The sequence below is a fragment of the Bubalus bubalis genome, chromosome 5 (assembly GCF_019923935.1).
Source record: "Bubalus bubalis isolate 160015118507 breed Murrah chromosome 5, NDDB_SH_1, whole genome shotgun sequence".
Lineage (NCBI taxonomy): Eukaryota > Metazoa > Chordata > Mammalia > Artiodactyla > Bovidae > Bubalus > Bubalus bubalis.
In genome coordinates this window covers 127,187,423-127,195,681 of record NC_059161.1, presented here as the reverse complement: position 1 = coordinate 127,195,681, position 8,259 = coordinate 127,187,423, and the positions used below count along the sequence as shown (strand labels likewise).

Sequence of the window (8,259 nt, the reverse complement as noted above, 5' to 3'; positions counted from 1 at the left end):
GCCGGGAAGAAAGATGCGGTCCGTAGATGCAATGAGTAAGTGAAAGATATGGATGCCAGGGGGATTCCTTGGTGGCTCAGATGGTAAGGAACCTGCCTGCAAGGGAAACTTGGGTTAGATCCCTGGGTCAGGAAGATCCCTTTGGAGGAGGAAATGGCAACCCACTCCAGTATTCTTGCCTGGGAAAGTCCATAGATAGGCTACAATCCATGGGGTCATAAAGAACCAGACACGACAGAGCGACTAACGCACACACACAGGATGATAGATGGTGATATGTGCTAAGGAGAAAACCAACCAAACCGAACACAAAGGCCATTAAGAGAAAATAAAAGCTAGGTACTGGACCTGAGCAAGTGGGAAAGGTCTCTTTCTGGGAAGTGGAATTTGGCGTGCGTGCGTGTTTTCAATTTTAACCTCGTTTTATTTGAAATGCCTATGAAACACCTAAGTGGCGGTGTCAGAAGTTCAGAGACGTGCAGGTGGGGATGGGAAGATGGGCATCTTTGGTACATAAGCGGTTTTGAAGCTACAGAGGGGACTCCTTGGGCAGGATCAGGACTGGCACCTTTGCACAGGTGAGAGAACAGGCGTGTAGACAGGCTGCCTCATTGGGCCCAAATCACATGGCTGCTAGGTTATGGAACTGAGATTCAAACCCAGGTCAGACTCATGCCAAGGCCCTAATCACAGCTGCCTTGGAGTCTTGCTGCTGTTGACTTGGCCTTGGGCAAGTCACTTGACCTTTTCTTCTCTACCAAAGCAGGACTGGGCGGTGGAGGGGCAAGCATGATGCACAGGGTGCTGCGATGCTCAGGCAGGTGGCTGAGGAGCCCGTAGCCACCCAGACGGATCATTGGACTCACCCTGGGTATGTCCCCACCCTCTTCCCGCCGCCCACTCTGGCACCTGCTCCCATCAAAGCGGCCCTGCCTTCCGGGCAGGGGTGGGGTCGGCAGGGGTAAAGGGGAGACAGGAGAGCAGAGTCTGAAAGCCAAGGTATCGCTTTCATTGAGAAGCCACCTGCCACCCAGACTGGTATTCTGGGCTCAGCAGGACCTGTGGGCCCTCCCTGTGGGCACAGGATCCCAGCAAGCAAATCCCTTCCAGCCAGTGGCTGCGTGAACCTGGTATTTGAAGAAGGGGCATGGGAGAGGGATGCAGGTTTGGTGGGACCCAGGTGGGTCTCTGCAGTGCCCCCTGGGCCCTTCTGGGGGGACTGGAACAAATCCCGTGGCAGGGGTGCGGCGCCCAGGTCAGCTGTGGGCTGGGCTGGCACTCCTGGGCTTCCGGGGCTGGCCCAGGCTCCTTCCGCCAACTCAGTCTTTCTTTAGAGTTGTTAATATCTTTCCGTCTGTCCAGGACTGGTGGGGCCTCACCGCCTCTGTGGCTTAGCACCTCCACTCGGGGCATCCAGCAGCTTCACGGTGTAAATGCCGGTGGCTCCTGTCACGTGGGGGGCTGGGCAGGTGCCTGGCCACACTACTTCCTGTCCCCCACCCCCCTCCTCTGCCAGCTGGCAGGAGGCAGCCTCCAGCTGGCCACGCTCACTGTGGGGAAGTCGAATTTCCAGTCTCCCCCAAGCAAAGCTGCTCTGGGCTGTGGCCTCTGGCCAGCTCAGAGAGCTCCGGCCCACCCTGAGGGCCTCTCAGCGGAGGCTGGAAGAGCAGCCAGCAGCACAGGGGGGACGGGGAGGGGGTGAGGGGTGGAGACAGGCTCAGAAGTGGGGAGCCGGAGGGACTTGTGTCTGGGGTCACCCATCTGCCTCCCCTGCTCCCTGCAAGTCACCGCCCGGAATACTTGGGCTGGCGCTGGGCCGGAAGCGAATGGAGCCAGCGTCTTGGGAGTCTGGGGACCTGTCAGGGTCCGGATTTGGGTGTCAGCCGCAGGGGGCGCTGTCGGGATGGACTCTGGAAAGCTTCGAGTGGGGAAAACAGAGATGTTCGGGGCTGTGAAGGGCTGCCCGGGCATGGCTGGACTTGGGGCCTGGGCACCGAGACCCAGGGGGACCCACACAGGACTGTGGTGCCCCCTGGGCTTCTTCCTCCAGGGAGGAGATAGGGTGGCAACGGCAGTCTCAGTGGGGTGCGATTTGAGGATTTGGAGCCAAGCACTATGAAAATAATTGGAAAGTTTAGCCATAAATCAGAAGCTAATGAAACATTAGTTGTGCTAGCAGAGAGGAACGTGGCAAGGCAGCTTCTGATGTCAGAGACGCCCGAAAGCTTTCAGAGTGAAAGAGCAGAGCGTGCAGGGTCCTGAGCCGATCGGCTTTACCTGAGGTGTGGGGAGACCCCGCACAGCCCCATCCCCGCCCAGTTGCTTCCCCAGGAGGCAAGGTGAGGGCAGTGGGAGGAGCGCTGGTGTTTAAGGTCTAGTCCCGCCTCCACCTCTGTTAATTCCTGTCCTCAGCCAATCACTGTGCCTCAATTTCGCATCTGTGAAAGGGGGTAATAAGCGCTGTCTGCCACTCAAGGTCAAGAGGGAGAGAAAATCAAGTAAGCAGTCGTGTTGGTGGTGGTGGTTTGGTGGACCACAGACCTTGTGGTCATCGACACGGTCCACGGAAGCCGCTTTTCTGGCATGCCTACTCCGTGCCAGGTCCTGGGAATGGCAGGAAACCAAGGAAGGCCTGGGGCTCTTCCTGGAATAGAAGGACCCGCCTGTCCAGCCTGCCTCCTCTCTGCAGGACCGAGCTGGGCTCTTCACCACCTCCTCCCCCACTCCGGCCCCAGGGCTTCTGCACTTCTCGGGCTCACCTTTCTCAACCACTCCCTTTTCCTTCCATACCCATATCCACTCTTCCGGGTGGCGGAGACGTTTAGGCACCAATACCGTGCCATCTGCCCGCTTGTGGCAACCTCAACTTCTTGGCCTCTGCGCTTTTTATCAGGATAAGGGCTCTGCTTCAAGCCCTGACTGACTGTGGAGGCCGCCTCACCTCTCGATGCCTCAGTCTCCCTACGTATAAAGTGGGGAAAAAACGGTCCCCACCTCCTGGGAGTCGTTGTAAACCAGACAGGGCACCAAAGCTTGAGAATGGTGCCTGGTATCCAGAAAAGGCTGTTTCTCTCAGGATTGCTATTTTGCAGCCATTATCATCAACCCCGCAGGCAGAACCAGAGGGCGAGGCAGCACGCCCGGCCCGTGGGAGCCTCTCAACAACTTCCCGACCAGCCTGAGACCCAGGAGGGGGCCCCCCATCCTTGGGTACCGGCACCGCCCAACGAGGGAGTGAATCGGCAAAACCCGTTTCTCCGAAAACCCGACGCACAGTAGGTGCTCAAGAAATGGCCGGCTGACGTTAGGAAGCTAGTGGCCGGGATGATGCAGGCTCACGTCCCGCTCCCTCCCACACCAGGCGGTGGAACTCGGGCTGCCCACACGGTCTTGAAGGGTGTTATCTGCTCCCAACGACACCAACTCCCACAACAAAGAGGCTCGCCTCCACGGGGGCCACCTCGTCTCGGCGCACCCGGGAGGCGCAGAGGGCGAGAAGCCTGCCCGTCCCCCACGGCTGAGCCCCGTCCTGACTCAGAAGCGGTCCCCGGTGGGTGCTGCTACGCCAGGGACTGAGGATTGGAAGGCAGCCTCGAGAGACCCCGAGCGCAAGTAGAAACCTAAGGCCCAGGTAGCGCCCTAGGGGCGCGCGGCGACGCCGCCTCCAGCCGCGATTTAAAGGGCAGCGAGAGGCGGAGGGATCCTTTCCGACCGCTCAATACGAATCCCTCCGCTGCGAGCGAAGCGAAGCGACGACTGGCCTCGTCCTCTCGAAATTCGCTTTTTTGTTCCTCCGCCGCGGGAAGCAGCCGGCGGGGGAACTCATTTCTTTCTCGGGTTTCTCCGCCTCCCCCACCCCCACCCAACCCCCAGTCCCGTAAAAGCAACAGAGGCGGCCGAAGAAGCGCGAGCTGAAGTGGTGTCCCTCCGCCCGGCCGAGGGTACTCCTTTTCGTGTCCTTCCACCGTTCCCGGGCGGCGTCCGAGCGGCTCACCGGGGGCGGCGACGCGTCTGCGGCGCGGACGGCGAGGCTCCGGGGCTATGAGGTGAGGGCGCCCGGGCACCGGAGACAGCACGCGCGGCGCCAGGACCCGGGGCGCGGAGTCGCCAGGCCAGCGGCTGCCTCCGGTATTCCCTGAGGCCGCGCGCGAGGCGAGGTGAGGCCCGCGGCGCGGGGGCGCGGGGGGCGCGGCGCGGTGGGGGCGGGGGGCTCCGGCCGCGGCTGGGACTCATTTCCCGACAGCGGATGGAGCGGGCGGTGCTGCGGCGGGGGCCGCCATCTTGGATTTTACGCTTCCCATTTTTCTGTGGAATTTTTTTTGGTGATTAATTTTCTTGGGGGACGAGGAAGTGTCGCCGGGCAGAGCGGGGGGCCCCCCCAGCGGCGCAGCGGCGGGGCGGCGGGGCCTCGACGCGCCCCGAGGAGGAACGGGTAGCGCCCGGTGAGCAGGGGGGCGGACGCCGGCGCGGGCGTGCGGGGGGCGGCGGGGCACCGGCCGCGGGCGGCGGGCTGGGGGCGGGCCGGCAGGAGCGCGGGGGGCGCCGGGCCGGGCCGGGGTGGGGGGCCGGAGCCGGGGCCGCGGGGGCGGTGGGGACGGCGGGGGGAGGGGCGCGGCGGCGGCGGCGGCGAGCGGGGGGCGCGGGCCCTGCAGTGGGCGCCGCGGCCGGAAGGGAGCGGTAGCGGCCGCCGGGCAGCGCCGGGCCGGCCCGCGGCCGCACGAGGGGAGCAGCCCCGCCGCTCGCGATTGGGGGACTCTGTTTTCCCTCTTCTCCAATGGGCAGCCGTGAACGGTCTCGCCCAATCTGCTCTCTCCGCCGCGCTCAACTTTGGGTTGTTTTTGTTTGGGCTCGAGCCTCGTTCCTGGTCTCCTCCCGGGCCCGTCCTCCGCCCCGCTCCGTGCCTTCTGACGACGGCCCCGGCACCTTGGCCCGGGCTGGCCTCCCTGGCCCCGGGCTCCCCCCGCCCCCTGCGCTTCGGCCCGGTCCCCCTCGGTCTGTCGGCGTCTCGGGTCCCGAGGACACGCGCCGGTCCGCCCAGAGTGACACGGTCCCCTGCATCCCCGGAGATGATGATCCGCGTCACCCGCAACTGTGAGAGTGGGGGAAACGTGAAGAAGGTGACAGCTGGACCTGGCTTGCTGGAACGGGTTAGAAAAGCACTCGGGACCCAAAGAACGTCGCTCTTTGTCGGTTTGGGTTCGGTTGACCCGGTTTTGGAGCTCTGGCTTCCGACCCATTGAGTAGGGGAAACTTTTTTAAGAATACTGAGGAGGCGAACGTGTGTTCTTTGAAATTAAGTTTTTCAGAACTTACCAAACGAAATTCTCTCCGGCGGCGGGCGGGGGGGGGGGGGGATTTTTAATTAGAGTACGACTCAGAGGAATTGATTGGTTGTGATTGTGCTACTTTTCATCAGGACCTTTTTCAGATGTAAAGCGTTTTGATATAAACTACAGTGGAGCGTGGCTTAATAAGATCATTAGTGGAAACAGTTGCCAGCTGAAGCTTTTTTTTTTTTCTTCTCCTGTTGGTCTTTAATAGTAAGAACACGCCTATAACTTTTGGTGATTAATTGTCCAAGTGTAAGCATTGACTTTATTTTTTGGGGCTCCAAAATCACTGCAGATGGTGATTACAGCCCTGAAATTAAAAGACGTTTACTCCTTGGAAGGAAAGTTATGACCAACCTAGATAGCATATTAAAAAGCAGAGACATTACTTTACCAACAAAGGTCCGTCTAGTCAAGGCTATGGTTTTCCACTGGTCTTGTATGGATGTGAGAGTTGGACTGTGAAGAAAGCTGAGCGCGGAAGAATTGATGCTTTTGAACTGTGGTGTTGGAGAAGACTCTTAAGAGTCCCTTGGACTGCAAGGAGATCCAACCAGTCCATCCTAAAGGAGATCAGTCCTGGGTGTTCATTGGAAGGACTGATGCTAAAGCTGAAACTCCAGTACTTTGGCCACCTCATGCGAAGAGTTGACTCATTGGAAAAGACCCTGATGATGCTGGGAGGGATTGCGGGCAGGAGAAGGGGACGACAGAGGAGGAGATGGCTGGATGGCATCACCGACTCGATGGACATGAGTTTGAGTGAACTCCGGGAGTTGGTGATGGACAGGGAGGCCTGGCGTGCTGCGATTCATGGGGTCGCAAAGAGTCCGACAGGACTGAGCAACTGAACCGAACTGAAGCATTTTGAAGAAGGAACGGGATATCAGTTTTGCCTGAAATCATCACAGATAATTTATACCTACGGGGAAATTGAAGAGTTACTTAGTATAGACACAAGTTTACTTTGTAGCCAAATGTTTAGGGCCTTCACCACAGGTGTGGTCCTGTCACTGTGGGGCTCCCTAGATTCCAGGATTAAAGTCCACAAACGCTTTGATCCCAGCTCGTGTGGGAACTCAGGCCCCTTTTCCAGTTTCTAATCACTCAGCATTCTCTTCTAACGTCCAAGCTCCGTCTCCAGCAGTTTCCCCTTCTGCCATCTTTTGATGTCTTGCCCAGCACTCTTGCATTCCTGACCCTGGAATGACACTCTTCAGAAGGGCCTCATGAGAGTGTGACCTTCTGGGCAACTCTTCCACACCGCACAGAGCTCTTACACACGTGCAGAGACTGAGCCCTCAGGTTAGAAGGCACACCTGTGTGTTCCCTGAGCAGTTGTTAACATTGAATTTGGTTATTTACCTGCCTATCCCCTCGTCTTTTTGGTAGCTTATTGAGTTATCTTCTCTGCTCAGAGCAGGTGCTCAATAGACACTTGATGAAAAATACTAACTTATTAATAGAGCTTGGTGATTTATTGTAGTTCTTCAAAATACGTGCATTCTACTATTATTACAACGTTGTTTTCGTCAACAAAACCACTTAGTTTGAGAGCGAAAGGAGTAATGGGGATATTTACTCTTCAAGGGGAGAAGAGAGTAGGGCTTAATTTTTTACCCATAAACTTTGAAACTAAACTCAAAGTCATTTCCAGGTGCTGTCTTGCCTGTATTTTCGTTTGTCTTCTTGTGCACGCTGAAGTGCTTATGTTTTAACTCGCCACACCGGAAGCAATTAGCAGTGGGCAGCTTGGGGGTCTGGTGGAATATGCCTGTAAAGGAAGTGGCTGCAGGTTGTTTGTGGCTTTGAGCTTTGAGTTTTGTGGGTGGGGCATTCTGGTTTACAAGTTTTCCCTTGGGTCCTACATATCTGGGATTGAATCTGATTTCTCTTAGTTTGAGTATCAGTTTGTGGCCGTGTAGGACATGAGCATGTGGCCTGATTGTGTTGCAGAGTCATTTGTGTGTGTAGCATGGTAGCAGCTCCCTGTCCACAGGGATGCCCTTCACACGGCTTAGGAAAGCAAATCCGTTCAGACAAAAGCTGTCGATTCCGTTATCCTGTGCTGCCTGCCATGGATGAGCTTTACTTTCTCTCCTCTCATAAAATCCGTCTTTGGTGGGCAGGAGTTACAGGTCTCTGTCAGCCCTGGAATACTCCAATTGCTAAGTTTTCCACGCATTGTTAAAGATGGGGACTGTGTGTCTTTGTTCCAGTGTGTATCTTAGTTCCACAGATACACTGAGGAAATGAAGAGAGCGTGGATAGCTGTGTCTCAGGTGGAGCTCTGTGCAGTAGAAGTTTTATGTGTAAAGATGTAACTCAGTTTTTCGGCCTGATTTTTAGTTACTTTTTATTTGAAGGGAAAATGTATTTGCTGATGTGTCTTGGTGTAGGAAATGGTTTTAATTGCAATTAAAAGCACACACTTAAGTTTACTACGGTGTAAAACGAGCCAGTGCACTTTAAATTGCAAGTATTAGGAGTTCTAACCATTAAAACACAGTGATTTGAAAAGTAACTTTTTTCTTGGATAGACTGTCAACTTTGAAATCTTAAAAAACATACTCTGAAGCTCTTAAGTATGAAATGTGAATTGAACCCTGTGGTGTCATGACCGAGCTCCATGGAACAAGCTGTACAAGGAAGGGTCCTAGTGAACAAGTCAGGAGTTCACTGGACTTAGGCAAGTTTCACAACTTTCTTTAAATTCTGTCAACTCTACATTCCATCCCCCCTACTGCTCCCCCCAAAAAACCCTTTACAAATCTGGTTTTACTTTAGTTCTTACTATAAGCCCCTTCCCCATAATTTGGTGTTTCCCAGAAGATTAGAAGTGTTGGTTGAGAGGAAATGGTCATGTTTAACCAGTATATTAACTCAGTATTTTTCTACTAATGTGACTAGAGTTTGTCTTTGTCCAAAT

At 55.8% G+C, this 8,259-nt stretch overlaps 1 protein-coding gene across 10 annotated transcripts in view; it reads left to right on the top strand.

The window, feature by feature from the left end:
* The first annotated feature begins 3,717 nt into the window (after positions 1-3,717).
* KMT5B (lysine methyltransferase 5B) overlaps positions 3,718-8,259 on the top strand; it is a 53,906-nt gene continuing 49,364 nt past the window's right edge. For 2 of the 10 annotated variants that reach the window (XM_025286824.3, XM_025286819.3), the window contains exon 1: positions 4,256-4,442. The gene's annotated coding sequence lies outside the window, so the exon portion shown is untranslated. Of the gene's footprint in view, positions 4,158-4,255; positions 4,443-4,739; positions 5,148-6,086; positions 6,636-8,259 lie in introns of those variants that run through there. The other 8 variants (XM_044943788.2, XM_025286823.3, XM_025286820.3 and 5 more) reach the window with 8 other exon arrangements.